This window comes from Arvicola amphibius, chromosome 14 (assembly GCF_903992535.2).
Source record: "Arvicola amphibius chromosome 14, mArvAmp1.2, whole genome shotgun sequence".
NCBI lineage: Eukaryota > Metazoa > Chordata > Mammalia > Rodentia > Cricetidae > Arvicola > Arvicola amphibius.
The window spans coordinates 24648-41345 of NC_052060.1; the positions used below are offsets into that span (position 1 = coordinate 24648).

Below are 16698 nucleotides of genomic sequence, written 5' to 3' on the forward strand. Positions count from 1 at the left end.
GATAACTGATGTTAAATGTTTGCTCGAGACTTCACAGCAAGCCAGGGCCTGGCTAGAATCAGGCATCTTGTTTTTGGTCTCTGACTTTAGCTGTTTGGGATTTTTGTTTTAGTTTTGGTTTTAGGTAGGGTATTGCAGTGTAGTGCTTGTTGGCTTGGGCTAGCCTGGAACATACTGTATAAGTCAAATTGACCTCAAACTTATGGTGATTCTCCTGCTTCTGCCTCCCAAATACCAAACATCAACACAGGATTGCTGTTTCTTGAAACATCAACAGTTGACAGCTTTTCCTCAGGTTCAGAGAGCAGTGTCTGGAGCCTAGGTTAAGAGTATGGAGAAGCCTTCCTGCTGGAGGACAAGTGATGACCTCACTGCAAAACTACCATGCCCAGGGCTGCCCCTTGTGTGTTAAGGATCCTGGACAGTGAGTGGGACTCCTCCTAACCTTGTCACAGTTTGGTGTCTGTAAACAGCTGAGATCCAGGAAATGCTGGCACTGGTGTAGTTTACTCCTCTAACCACCAGAAGGCAGAAGTAGTCCAGTAATAGGGGACAATAACTTCTGAGTGCTTGCAGAACTGGAAAACTCTCTTGAGGAATGACTCCCCTTATAACATTTCCCAACAAGATGGCAACTCCCTGTTCAAGAGGGGGAAATTCCTCATAGTCACTTAAAACAGTATGGCTTAGCCTCTGCCCATTCTGTCACAGCTGCAGCCTTCCCTGAATAAATCCATTTTAAATCTAAAGCCCTGGGAGGATAGAAGATGCACTTGCTGGTCATTAGTGAGCCTTGGCTTTCTCATGTTTAAAGTGGAGGAGAAAACTGTATGCTCATCTCACAGTATTGAAAGAAATAAAATAGTACTGGGAGAGAGCTCTATTTTAACTTTTGTATTAGTACCCAATAGGAAAATCGTTGTTAATGTTAGCAAAAAATATAAATGCCTGGTCTACATTACAAACGGAACAGTGTTAAAGCAGGAGTGAGCTCTCTGGAGTCACAATGGTCTCTGATTTAGCAAATGCCTAGTCTAAATAAGATGACACTGAAAGAGAAATGTACAAATATCACTTTAGAAAAATGTACTTTATTGTTCATATTAATTAAAGTCATATAACACATGGAGTTTGCAAAGTGGCTTCATTTGCACCATCCCCGGACTCCTCATGAGAACAGAAATCTATCATGACTCTTTTTTACTAATGGACTCAGAGAACTTTTACAAGGCCTCGTAGGTACAGCCAAGTCTGTACCTGAGACTTGCATTATTTCCCCAGGGAGATCCAGAAGATTCCACCTCAAGTCTCAGTGAAAGTACAGAAACACTCTCAACAGCTTTGTACATTCCAGTTTGTCAAGCCTGCTAAAGAAGGGTCCTACTCCCTCACCCCCAGTAAATACCAACAGTTTTATCCTGTCCTTACTGAGAGATTAACCAGTCTTTCTTTCCAATTCCAGATATGGTCACTACTTACCTGAGTTCCCTGCCCTTCCTCTTTCCCACAGGGAAACTTTTCCAAGCTTCTGGCCTTAGAGAAGCTAGGGACTTCCCAAGAAGTGCTGGAGAAAGACTCAGGGTACCTGCTCAGACAAGAGATGACTTAGTAATAGAGTAGAGCCCTCGCCACGCTGCAGCTGCTTCTGTCTCAAACCCCCTGTCCCGGTCTGTAAAACACCTTATGCATTTCAGGAGAATGCCCAGGTAGACTCAAGAAAGATCAGGCACGCCGGGCGGTGATGGCGCACACCTTTAATCCCAGCACTCGGGAGGCAGAGGCAGGCGGATCTCTGTGAGTTCGAGGCCAGCCTGGTCTACAAGAGCTAGGTCCAGGACAGGCTCTAAAAAAGCTGCAGAGAAACCCTGTCTCGAAGAAACAAAAAAAAACAAAAGAAAAGAAAGAAAGATCAGGCACATACATACTGTCAATCCTTGTGCCTTGTTTATTTAGTCTCTTCAGTTGTCCATCCCTAAATCACCCTTTAAAACTTCTAATAAAAGCATATTTCAGCCAATTACCTCTAATGTTAGCCTGGGACCCATAGTTGTGGTTTGTGGATCTGGGAACTCGGATGGGGAGTGACTATATGTTCACTAGTTTCTAAGTGAATTTAATTTTTTTTTGTCTCAAGACTCAGCAGTATTAGTAACATGTTTGCCACTAATAGAACCAAGATGTGTCTCTCAGTGTAGGTCTCCTGAAAATTTTACACTCACTACAACTTGGAAACCATAATGGTTACTATATCTTCTGGGTTTGCTTACCTTATTAAAGGGTGTGGCAGAAGACTATGACACAAATTTGTTTTCTGACTCTTTCAAGAATGGCATTTTGATACAATTGATTCCTGTGTAATCCTGTGTTTCACTTCATGCATTTGGGAACATTGGAAAAAACAATCTATGGGTTCCAATACACTACTAACCAGAGCCTGGACACAAAACAGCCCAGGATTCCTGATCTAGAACTCTCTTCTAACCAAGTTCCCAGTTGTAATCCTCTCTTTATAGCAAGTGACCACAGAGAAGGCTTTCTCAGTATTTGTTGAACCTCCAACAAATATCAAATGTTACTACCTTGTTACATATTGTGAACATGACATGTTGTTGTGAATATGTGCTCTGCTCTGGTAACAATATCTACAGGAGTCTCTTTTCACAGATACCCACAGACACCCTGCTGAGGCCCTATCTGTGAATTCCTAGCTAAGAGGCCAGGATCTCTCACCTGGGATCCAGGTATCAGTGCCAAATCCTGCATCCCACCCTTTAATGACTATTCTTGATTATCAACTTGACTTCTAGAATTAACTAAGACCAAAGCTTCTGGGTATATGTCTAGGGATTTTTCTTGATTGGATCATTTAAAGGATCATTTAAGGCAGAAAGATCCACCACCTTCTGGTGGCTATCTATGCAAAGGATGTGGAAGGAGGAAGCGTTTGCTCTTTGCCTGTTTGTCTTCACTCTCACTGGCACGTTCATTCCTTCACTGGTATTAAAAGTCGAATTCAAGATTGCTGCATATACTGAAGACCAGCTGAGACATCCAGACTTGTGGACAGATCAGCTATTGGATTCTTGAACTTTCTGCTGAGAAATGGCCACTGTTGGAATAGTCAGATTGCAGTGTGTACGAGCCACTCTGATAAATTTCATGAATATGTATGTATATAGATATAGATATATATAATCAGTTCTATTTTTCTGGAGCAGTGATTCTCAAACTTCCTAATACTATGAAACTTTAATACATTGTTATGCTGTAGTGACTCCCAACCATAACATTATTTTCATCTTTACTTCATAACTGTAATTTTGCCACTGTTATAAAGTATAATATAAATTCCAGTGGTCTCAGATTACCCCATGAAAGGGTCACCAAACCCCCTAAAGGGGTCACAGGTTGAGAAGCACTGCTTTAGAGAATCTTGACTAATCCACACAACCCTTCTGTGCCTCCTGCCAGGGGATTACATAGCCTGGCTGTAGGCACATGCTGTGACACCTCACCCCACCCTTAAACAGGTATATTTTTAAAAGTATCCCACTTCTGCCACATGGGTTCTGACTCCTCTCTTCAAAAATTCTGACATGCTGACTGTCTCAGTGATGGGGCCTATCCACCCAACCCACCTAAGTTCCCACTCTCCTTCTGCTTCTCTGTTGGTCAGTCCATGTTTTTATGGTTCTTCTAATAAATTCCTATCCCTAGCAATCAACCTCATTTTCCCTCTTGAACAACATCCCACACAAAAGAACTTTCACGGGTATCTTAAAGAAGTCACAGCTTAGATTCAAAAGATGACAGACTGTTACACATAGGCCCATTTCACTATAATATCCAAGGGGAAAGCTGAATTACATCTATCAGAAAAGATGGGTAATGCCAAAATACATTTGGCTTTAACAGTAAGGTAAAACAAGAAACTTGACAATGCAAGAGAGGAAGTCTAGAGTCTATCCTGAAGGATTTCATTCAGCCATTTGGCAAGCGTCTCACACCCAGCAAGAGGAAGGGTTAATGACCTAAATGTCTCAGGTAGACTGAGAAGCTCTGGGAGGGAAAGCTGATGTAACTGATTGCACTTGGGAAAGCTTCTGATAAGGTGATCCACATAACAAACCTGCTGCTATCCTCCACTTCCAGACTGTAGGAACCGACCTACAGATGAACTCTTCTTTCCCACCCTATAAATCTCAAGACCCCACACCTCATTTGTGCAGTCTCATTTTCATGGAGAGCACTTCAGTTGTAATTTAAAAAAAAATTCTGCTTCCATGACTGTCTGTATGTTTTCTTATTTCATTTCTATATCGCCTCCATCATCCCCTGTCTAATAGGAAGCATCAACAGCAGACTGGGGAGCCATGGTGTAAGACTGAGAGGGTCAGCAAACAAGCATTAAACTTTCAGGAATGGACATGTAAAAGAGCAGAAAAGGAGAGGACAATGGGTTCATGACACTGACACTGGTACAGGGAGAAGAGACGTCAGGAAACCCGTGTTCTCAGCACTTGACCAAAGCAGCTAGCTGCAGAATGTCATTTTTAATGGCACCTCCTGAGTCAGCAGTTTGGTGGCTTGAGCCTCTCCCTGAATCCTACTTAGAAAACTCAGTGTAAGGGACTGCAGATATGACTCAGCCATTAAAAGAGCCGCCAGCTCTTTTAGAGAACCCAAGTTTAGTTCTCCACATCCATGATGAACTGCTCACAACCGTCTGAACTCTGACTTTGTGGGATTGGATGCTGTCTTCTGAACTCTGTGAGCATCCACATGAAAGTGGTGTTCATTCACACAAAGTCATACGCACACACAGAAATAAAATAAACCTTTCAGGATATTTGAAATGCAAAGTGAGTGTATGGGAATATATACTGAAACTTGATACGTTTAATACATCTGGATTGTGGAGAAGAAACTGTGGATCAGAAGAACACAATATTTGGCAGTGTGAAAACATGGTCAGAAACAGATTGACAGAGGACAGAAACTCAGAATCTAAGCAACTTGCATAGCATCAAGACCAATGGCACAGATGTAGACCAGCCTGACCCAGCTTTGCAAAGAGCTGCCCAGAGACGGGACCAGCATTCACAATCAGATTCCTGATAGGCCAATCAGAAGTATGGCCAGCTTCTGTGACTGCAATTGCAAAGATTACCCAATGCCAAGAGCATTGTTTCCTACAAGATCTCCCCAGAGATGAATCAAAGACAGTGAGAACTGCATTTGAAATTAAACCTGGAATGATTTCTCAGAGGTAAGTTCAGCATCAGAAACCCAACCTTATAAAGAATGCTGAGGGAAGCTAAGAAGGAAGTGATAGGTGTTTAGGATCTCAGAAAGAAATGCTGAGAGGCTCAGTATAGGAAAGAGCGTGCAGACTATATTCACACTCTGTATACCTATCTTCCCCTCTCCATACCTATCCCTTTATTGTTTATTACTCATTATCAATTGAACAGGTTAGTTCTATTTTAGTCTATTACTCTATTTCTTCCATTTTTCCCTATCCTCCCCCATTTTTGCTTTTTTTTAATTCCTTATTTTTTTATAAAAAATTTCCATCTCCTCCCCTCCTCCTCCCCCTTCCCTTCCCTCCCTTCTACCCATACCCCCACTCCCTCCCTCTCCAAGCCAAAGAGCCATCAGGGTTCCCTTCACTATGTTAAGTCCAAGGTCCTCCCAGCTCCCCCTAAGTCCAGGAAGGTGAGCAACCAAACTGACAAGGCTCATAGTGAGCCCGTCCATGCTGTAGAGTTCAAGCTCATCGCCGTTGTCCTTGGTTTCTCAGTCCTCCTCCACTGTCAGCCACATTCAGAGAGTCCGGTTTGGTCCCCTGTTCCATCAGTCCCATTCCAACTGGACTTGGTAGTCTCCTGTTAGATCTGCCCCATCGTCTCAATGGGTAAACACACTCCTCATGGTCCTGACTTCCTTGCTCATGATCTCCCTCCTTTTGCTCCTCATCAGGACCTTGGGAGCTCAGTCCGGTGCTCCTATGTGGGGCTCTGTCATTTTCTCCATCCACTGCCAGGTGAAGGTTCTATGGTGATATGCAAGATATTCATGAGTATGACAATAGGATCTGGATATTTCTGGCACCCTCTCCTCAGCTGCCCAAGGAACTAGCGGGGGGCGTCTTCCTGGACACCTGGGAACCCCTCTAGAGTCAAGTCTCTGCCAACCCTAGAATGGCTCCCTTAATTAAGAATTATATAGTTTGCTTTTTTTAAAATCTCCCTTTTCATAAACTTTCCCAAGGAACATAGACTGGTCTAGTTTGTGAGGTTTCTGTGCATCAGCTCCTTAAGAACCAGTACTGTTTTGAATGGCCTAACTGTATTTCTTCACCTCTCTCTTTTTATTTTATCTTTGGCCAAAAGTCCTACCTCTCACCCCCATATCTATCATTACTGTATCAATTCATTTCCTTCCTCTTCCTTTTCCACCAACCCAATATTAATTACTGGTCTTACTCAGAAATTTCCCTCTCACAATATACATAGTATTTAATATATAGTACATACATTATCATCAGTGACCACTTACTTTCTAAAGTAATATTTAAGAAGTGTTTGGGTTTTTTTAAACTATTATTGTATTTTACAATGGGTCTAATCTCTGATAGTGATTGCTTTTCTTTTTAACTTTTATTGATTCTTTGTGGACTTCACATAGTATACCCCAATCCCATGTATTTACTTGTCTCTTCTTATCTACCCCCTGCCCTTCAACCTACCACCCAAAAATAAAATAAATTTTAAATCTCATTGTTGAATCTGTAGTGTGTCACAGTGAGTCACACAGTATACCTTTTAGTCCATATTTCTTTACTTACAAGTGTTCATTGCAATGAGTCACAGGCCTGGTTTGAGGCCTCAGGTTTCTGCTACACTATCAATACTGGGCCCTCACTAGAATTTCTCTTAGATATCCTGTTGTTGTCCTATGTCATGGAGATCCTGCATCTTTGGATCTATATGATAGACCCCTTTATAACTTAGTCCACTTTCATGGAAAGAAGAAAGGTGACATAAATAATAAAAAAAACAAAGATCTAACTCCTAATGTACAAATAGAGATGCAAAAACACACGAAACATGAAAAATCAAATACTGTGTCACCACACGGTAATACACACCAAATACCCCCCACCACAAAACTACTAATTCCCATGTAATGTCTACCAATGAGAATGATATAGACAAATTCTAAACAAAAAATGAAAATAACATTTATAAAAAGTTTCAAACAAAGAGGACATTATGATGATTGAATGATTGAATAATATGTTTGAATAAGAATGGCCCCCATAGGCTAACATATGAATGTTTAGTTATCAAGGATTGGCACTACTTAGAAGGATTAGGAGGTGTGGCCTTACTGGAAGAAGTATATCACTGGTTTTGAGATTTCAGAAGCCCAAGCCAGGCACAATGACTTTTTTGCTTTCTTCCTGTTGCCTGTGGATTCAAATATAGAACTCTCAATTACCTCTCCATAATCCTGTCTGCCTGCATGACACCATATTTCCAACCATGATAAAAATGAATTAAACCTCTGAAACTGAGAGCAAGCCCTAATTAAATGCATTTTTATAGGAGTTTTTTATGGTCATAGTATCTCTTCACAACAACAGAACACTGCCTAAGACAGACACAAACTCATAAATAACTTTTTTTAAAACACGAACAGATCCACACTGAAACTTGGAAATGAAAATTTTAGTAAGGCAAATAAAAACCTCATTGGAAATGATCAACATAGGAGTACATTCCAAAGAAGACAGAATATTAGGAACTGAAGACAAAATAGAAGAATTGGTACATTCAGCCAAGGAAAATAAAATTTTTAAAATATGAATGGAATATGGAAGTTACTCAGGATACCACATAAAAATCAAGTTTATGAGTTATTTGCATAGAAGAAGAGCAACATTATGCAAAGGCACTGTGGTAGCTAGGATGAAAAACATCGCCCATAGACTTATGTTTTTAGACTCTTGATCCTCAGTGATAATATTTGGGAGGGTTATGGGAATGTGAAGCTGCACTGGAGAAAGTGTATCACTGGGGGTAGGCTCTTCACTCCACCTTCACTTTACTCACCCTGATTTCTACGTGTAGTTTAATAAATGATCTATCAGCCTCTTATATGGCCACCTGCTACCATGTCTTGCTGCAGTTATGGGTTCTCAGTCTGGAACCTATAAGCCAAGCTAAATGCTTTCTTTTATAAGTTGCCTTTGGTCATGGCATTTTATCCCAGTTACAGAAAAGTAACTGATACAGGCACAAGAAAGAATTCCAAACAACTGAAGTAGAAAAATTCCAAAATCTAGGGAAAGAGAAATTCACCCAAATACTAGAGCCAGAAAAGAAGCTTTCTACATCATATTATGACTAAAATACTAAATATACAGAACGAAAGAAATGCATTGAGATCTGCATGTAATAAGGACGATGTCACACAGAAAGGCAGCTGAAAGAATAACAGTTACAGTATAAATAGAAGCTAAAAGTAAAAAAAATTTGGATGGATGTTTTTCAAGTTCTGAAAAACCACATCTCCTAGCCCAGAAAAAATTTCTGCAACAATTAATTCCATGATAAAAATTGGCTAAAATCATTTAGGATCATCAGTGGAGCTCTAAGAAAATAATTTGCCTTTGTCTAAGAAAATAATTTTTAGATTGAAAAGAATAATAATAAATAATAAATAATAATAAACGTTCAAGAGGCTACAGGAAGAAACATAAATAATGTTAGAAAAGTAGCTAACTGAGGAATAATAGCAAAATAAGTATACAGAACCAACAAATGACAGAAAGTAACACATACTTCTGATAATAATTCTGAACATTAATGATCTCAATTCCCAATTTAAAAAATACAGGGATCCAGTGATGTGGATCAGCAAATAAAATGCTTGCTGCATAAGCCCTAATGATCTCAGTTTGATTCCTGGAATTCATATAAAAATGGAAAAGGAGAACCTACGACAAAATTATCTCCAACCTCCACACAAATGCCTTGATAAACACACACATGAACACACACACATGCATACACACATGTACATACACACATATGCACACACATGCACACATGCACACACTGGATCAAAACCTGGTATACATTTATTTGCAACTCCAAGAAACACACCTCACCATCTGAGCTAGACACTACTGTGTGAAGACTATGAAAGCTATTCTAGATGAAAGGACTAGGAAATAATTCCAGGTGTCTCCATTCTAACATCTGACAAAACGGACTTCAGAATTTTGTTAAATTAATTAATCATTAAAGGAAAAAATACACCTCTAGGATATTACAATCCTAAGCATATATACACCAAACATGGGACATCCAAATTTGTAAAAGAAACATTATTAGATCTAAAACAATAGATTGACTCCAACACAGTGATAGTAAGTGGTTTTAAAACCTTACCCTCAATAATTGGCACTTAATTACTAGACAGAAACTCTGTTAAAAAAAACACCATAAATCAAATAGACCTAACAAATTCTACCTGCACCACTGCCAAATTCTATGCCAAGCCTGCCTGTACATCTTCACCAGAACTCACAACCTATACTCCAACTCAACATGTTGTGTCCACATCAGACACACAACCAACAAAAACAAGAAGCCCACATGCTCAGGTCTCATTACAAAAATAAGAACAACATAAAGGATCAAGAAAACATGCCCCCCATACAAATCTGCTAGTTCTCTAGTACTATTCTCCAATAAGAATTACCTAAATGAACCCCAGGACATGGAACTTAAAAGAACAATCATAAATTCCATCAAAGAGTATAAAGGAGACACAAAAGATTAGCAAATTTAGAGATCATAAATTCCTGATATGAATGTGAGAAAGGGACTTGTAGGGAGAAAGAAAGAATGTTAGGAGTGGAATACAGATAAAAGAGAATGGGGTAACAGAAATCAATGTGCATTATATACAGGTATATATAGGCAGGAGTTTCTGTCCCACCAACCAACTCCCAAATAACCACAAAGAGACTTATTATTAGTTGTAAATGCATGGTCAATAGCTTAGGCTTGATATTAACTAGTTCTTACAACTTGAAGTAACCCATATTTCTTATCTATGCCCTATCATGTAGCAGTACATTTTTCACAACATGTTCATCTCCTGCTTCCTCTGCATTTGACTTGAGACTTCACCCTCCTTATTCCGAGTGCTCTCTTTTTGTCTGCAAGTCACACCTAACCTCTACCTGCCTAGCTATTGGCCATTTAGCTCTTTATTAAACCAATCTGAGTGATAAGTCTTCACAGTGTACAAAAGGATTGTTCCACAACATGTATGAAAGTTTCAAAGAACAAATTTAGCAAGTTTAATTTATTTTTAAATTCTATTTAGGCCAAGCATGGGAGTATATGCCTTTAATCACAATACTCAGTAGGCAGAGGCAAGTGGATATCTATGACAAAACATAAACATAAATGTAGACAGAATGAGATGATGAAGATAATCTAGGATCTGAAAACCAAGCTTAATAAAGATATAAAAATATTAATGAGAACTCAAACTGAAAAGAAGTTGGAGCTGAAAAACTCAATAGCTCAATTAGAAAACTCATAGGAAATCTTTGAATGTAGAATGGATTAAGTAGAAGATGTACTATCAAGACTCAAAGGTAAAGTAGAGGAGCTAGGCCACACAAATAAAGAATAATTTTTAAAAAATCTTTAATAAAAACCAGAGAAAACCATGAAATAGCCAAATCTTTGAATTATATGAACAGATGAAGAAGAAACCTCGGCCAATGGCACAGACCAGATCATAGAATAAAAATCCCCCAAAATAAGGAAAGACACACCCTTATGGATATAAGAAGTGTTGATGGAGGGAGGGCCTGCTTTTCATCCCAGCCACCCAGCTAGATAACCCCTGAAATAACCACACAGAAACTGTATTCATTTAAACACTGCCTGGCCCATTAGTTCTAGCCTCTTATTGGCTAACTCTTACATCTTGATTCAACCCATTTCTAATAATCTGTATGTCACTACAAGGTCGTGGTTTACCAGGAAACATTCAGCATGTCTGACCTGGCAACTCCATGACAGCTCTCCCTCACTCTGCTTTCTTCCTCCCAGAATTCAGTTCTGTCTTCTCCGCCTACCTAAATTCTGCCCTATCAGGCCAAGCAGTTTCTTTATTAATTAACCAGTGAAAGCAATGCACATGCAGAAGGGCTTCCTATACCAAAGAAGTATACAGGATATCAAATAGACAAGATTAGATATGAAACTTCCCATAGTCTATCAGTTAAAACAATAAACATACAGAGCAAAGAAAGAGTAATGAAAGCTTAAGAGAAAAAAAAGTAGTCACATATAAAAGGAAATTCATCAAATAACAGCAGATTTCTCAGTGAAAACTTTGGAAAACAGAAGAGCCAGGAGCAATGTACTCCAAGTTCTACAAGACCATGAATGCCAACCTAGCCTACTGTACCCAATAAAACTGTGTGCCTTAGTTGAAAGAGAAAGGAAAATGTTCCCTGATTTAAAAAAAAATCTAAAAGAGGGAGTGGAGAGATGACTCAGTAGTTAAGAACACTACTGGCTGTTCTTCCAAAGAAACCAGTTTCAGTTTCCAACACCTGCATGGCTGTTCACAGCCATCTGTAACTCTAGTTCCAGGGGAAATCTGAGGCCCTCTTCTGGTCTCTTTGAGTACTGCATGCAGGTGGTACAGAAACATATGCAAGCAAAATACCCACACACATAAAATAAAAATGAATAAATCTTCTTTTTAAATCCTAAGATAATTCATGTCCACCAAATCAGCCCTACAGATAATACTTATAACTGAGTGGGGGTGAAAACATACTCATGAGACTGGAGAAAAAAACAAATGAAACTATACACAGAGTATGACTCAGAACACAAACAGAAAAAGATAAAATGACTGCAATAAACACACATACTTCAATAAAAATATTAAATATTAATAGCCTCACCCCTTCAATCAAAAAACACCAGTTAGCTGAATGGTTTAAGATGCAAAATCTACCTTTCTGCCCTATAATAAAAACTAACTTTGACTTTGAAGATAGGCACAATCTTAAAATAAAGGAATGGAAAAAAATGAACTCCAATCCAAGAGAGCAAACCGATATCACTATTGCAATGTCTGACAAAGTAGTCTTCAAACTAAAATAAATCAGAAAAGATAAAGAAAGACACTTCATACATTGCAGCCCTAAACATATATGTGCCAAATACTGGCATACCTAAAAGCATACCACTATAATTAAAGATACAAATTAACATTCAACCCATACTAAACTATTTCAACACCCCACTATGTGTCCAAAAGATAGGTCATTTGGACAAAGAATATTGACAGAAACATCAGAATTAATGGCATCACACATCAAATGGACTTCCACCTAAACATCAAAGAATATACATTCTAATCAGCAGTGTATGGAAGCATCTCTAAAACAGACCATATTCTATGACACAAACCAAATCTAAACAAATTAGGAAAAACAAAAATAACTCTGTATATCCTATCTGATCATAATAGAGTAAAACTTAAAGTCAACACCAAGTGAATCTCTATAGATTCATTGAGATTAAAGAACTAGCTAATGAATGAAAAACAAATCAAGAAAGAAATGAAAAGTCCCTGGAACCAAAAGAAAATGGAAACACAACACACAAAACCTCTGAGATACATTAAAAGCAGTTCTTTGAGTGACATTTATAGCCTACAAGAAAAAAATTAGAAAGAAAACCAACAAAAAGTATTGTTTCTTCATTTCTATGTCATTAGTTTTAGCCTGCTACAACATACTATACATGTGATTCAACTCTTGTTTACAATATATTGTACATGTAACTTGGATTCAGCTTTTGTTTATAAAAATGGATCTACTAGGAAAACTTTGCTTCAAAACAGCAGCCCTTGTGGATTGCCTCAGCCACATGAGAAGAGGAGGGAAGAAAAAAGGAAAGAAGAGAGAGGGAACAAGGTGCAGTAGCCAAGGGGGCCAAAGATTAAGAAAAAGGAGGGGACCCAAACTGGCTGGATTATATAGTGAAGGGCAGCCCAACCATGGGCAGGGTAGGCCAACCATACCCTGTAACAGGTAGATGTTGGGAAATATTATTTTAAGGTGTGTTACTTTTGTTTATGCTGCATTTGTTTAACTTGTCTAAAATGTCTGATAATTCTAATAAAGAGATGAAAGGCCAATAGCGAGATAAAAGCAAGTATAAATGGGGCTGACAGACAGAGCGGATAACTGGAAAGAAAAACAAGAACAAGAACAAGAACCTGGAAATGAGAGAGGAAAGAGGAAGGACTTCAGGGGCCAGCCACCCAGTCACTCAGCTACACAGCCAGACATGGAGTAAGAAAAAAAGAAAAGGCATACAGGAATAGAGAAAGATAAATGCCCTGAAACCAAAGATAGATGGGATAATTAGTTAAGAAAAACTGGCAAGAAACAGGCCAAGATAAGGCCGAGCATTAATAAGTAAGAATAAATCTCCATGTATTTGGGAGCTGGGTGATGGGTCCCCCAAAGTCCTAAACCACCACACATTCTCCTTTATGTGGCCCCAATGCAATTCATTGATTTGTATTGTATAAATAAATATAAATAGACATGAAAGTAGAATAGGGACCAGATTGGAAAGGAAGTGCCGCAGTAGAAGTGTAAGGGGAAAAGAAAGCATTAACAGGGCAGGCATATGGACTAAACATACTCTGCAAAAGTATGAAAATGCCATAATGACACGCATCATTATATATAATTAATATACGATCATAAACACTTTAAAAGACAAAATAATAATGAAAAATGAGGACTATAATAACATAAACACTACAAAATAGTTTAAAAGTCAGTAATTAATAAACACTTTTCCAATAACTTCTAAACATTATGTTCTCAGTAATCAGTTCCCCTATCACCAGACATAGACTGAAGGTAAAAGAAATGCGCAAGGCAGAAGATCATGGGACTCAGAGTTCTCGAGCTTAAGGGTTTGGTTTTGTTTTCATATGTGTGTGTGTGTGTGTGTGTGTGATCTTAAGGTTGTTCATGAACAGAGGAGGAGCTGGAGATCCAGCCAGAAGCCATGCTGCCCTGAGCAACTACCCATCATACCCCTCCCCTGCACTGCCACTGCCAGTAAGGCAGTGGCTTCCTACACACCAGCAACAGCTAGCAACAAGAGCTGAGGGTTCTTAGCCACAATAAAAGGATGTGAACCTAAGAAACCACATCCCCTTAAAAAATAAGAAAATTCAGAGCTGTAGTTTGTTGACACACTTATACTGGATTCATATGCATGCATATCAGGTGCAAGGCACACAACTCACAAACTCCTGCAAGTTCCCCGTGGAACTGCTGACTGCTTTGCCCTTTGAGTCCTAATCTCAATGCTCAACAAAGAATGACCTTCGTGGCTAAACTCAAAGTCAAGCAACAATGATTGTACAGAATATGTGAAGATATCTGCCCTCAGATTATGAGCCACAGCTCACACCCCTCCCACTAGTGGCACTGTCAGATTGCAGAGACTGCATGGTGGAAATGTCCATCCTGAAGAACTCAGCCACTGTGGCCTTCTGAGACACACAGTCTCACAAGACGGTATTAAATAAATCTGTAGGTGCCACAATGTACCTGCCACTTGTCACTCTCACCAAGGAAGACTGGAGAAGTTTAAGGCTCTGAGAGAATATCAGTTGGTAATGAGAATATCAAGGCTGCCAGCAAGCTCGGGGTCACCACATGAAGCATCCTGCCTATGGCAACCTATTCCACCTTCTAACACATTCTCAATCTATATCGGCAGTACCCATCTGTACCAGGTACTTGGGGAAGGCACACGGATACAGAGCGTGGAACAGATCTGTGAGGTGGCTCCAGTAGCATCTCTGTCCATGATGAGACACTGGGCCTTATCTGCTTTGGTGACACCAGGCAAGCACTTGTGGTTAAAGCTGGTGCGGGAGAATTGTCTGTAATCTGTCAATCATGTTTTAAATAAATGCTGATTGGCCACTGCCCAGATCACCGAAGCAGCAGGATGTGATCTGCTCCACTGAAAAAAGGTACTGAGCCACATGGCTAACATAGATCAGAAAAATGGGTTAATCAAGATGTGAAAGTCAAAAAATAAGAGGCTAGAGCTAATGGGCCAATCAGCTTTGTAATTTATAGAGATCTCTGTGTTATTTCTTTGGGGCTTGCCGGCTGTGGGATACCAGGTGGGACAGAAACACAAACAAGCAGGCCTGGCCCCATCATGTTACATAAAGCCAAGACCTTCAGATTCCAAGCCATATTTTTTTACCCCTACTTGTACAACAGGAGAGAGTGATCCCTGGGTGTGTGGAAGGTCTACAGCACACAGGACTTGCTGCATCAGAGCAACTGCATCTCCTTGTACTGCAATCTGAAGGAGCATAACCACATCAGCAACTTCACTATCAAGCAGATAAGGCAAAGTATTCCTTGTGAACGAGGTGGCCTAGAGGATGAGAAAGCCTTAGCTCAGGCCCTCAAAGGAAGATTACTAGGGGCAAGTCTCCATGTGCATGAATTTGAGTCCATGTGTAAGAATAGCTTCACTTAGACAGGGTCAGTTGAAAAATGCTCAAAAAAAGAGTGGGGGGAGGAAGGGAGGAAAGAAAGGGAAGTAGAGAAGGAAAGAAAAAGAAGGAAGGAAGGAAGGGAGGAAGGAAGGAAGAAAGGAAAGAAGGAAGGAAGAAAGGAAGAAGGAAGAAGGAAGGAAGCTGCACCAAACCTCATCTGCATGACACAAATGTCCTGGTACTGTGAACAGGTGTCTCTAAGGATAAGGGAGACAGCAGCCACTGAGATCCATGGTGTAATTACAGGTCACATCCAAGAAGGCTTACAAAACTGTGTTAACAAAGAACTTTTGGTTATTTCAGCACTTTGGCTGGTCATAGACCAGCCAGCAGTCCATCACAAGCCTAGCCATATACACCTCACTTCCTCCTACAGCCATGGATTCCAGTGACTCACAGTCTCCTCCATAGTAACATACCCTTCCCAAGCTCTCATTCTCAAACAGACCACAAAACACAATTGAAAACTCCCAACAAGCAATAGCAGAGAATTTTGAAAGATGCATGTAAGAATTCATATAAACTTGGGATCAAGAGACAGTGGAAAACAGATGAACTAAAAACTCCTACACAGAGAAGTGTCTCTTATATCTGAGCAGCCCACTAAAGAGGCACGCTTGTTGTGAGTTAGTAAAATCTTCCGATGATGGGGTAGGGGGAAGAAGGAAAAAGAAAAAAAAGTATCACGTTTCACACACTGTACTCAAATATATTTTCTCAGTTTCAGATCCTTGGCTATTGAGTGGAAAATTTTGGACAAAAAGGTTTCAAGAAGAATGTACTTTTTATGGTAATTTGTCAGATTTTTTTTTTATGAACAAACTTAGTTTTTTAGACATTGATAAATTCTTTTCTTCAATTGATATTCTATACAAGAACCTTTCAGATATGTTATTGATGTAACTTATTTTTAATAAATCTTATTAGATTTGTATCAGCTAGTTAAGGTTCACATAGTCTTTTGTGAATCATAGCCTCTGTTTTTTTTTTTAAAAAAAAATGGTCTATTTTGAGCCTTTG

At 39.4% G+C, this 16698-nt stretch overlaps 1 pseudogene; it reads left to right on the forward strand.

Moving 5' to 3' along the window:
- The first annotated feature begins 14471 nt into the window (after positions 1-14471).
- On the forward strand, positions 14472-16070 carry LOC119801130 (annotated as a pseudogene).
- Positions 16071-16698: the final 628 nt, after the last annotated feature.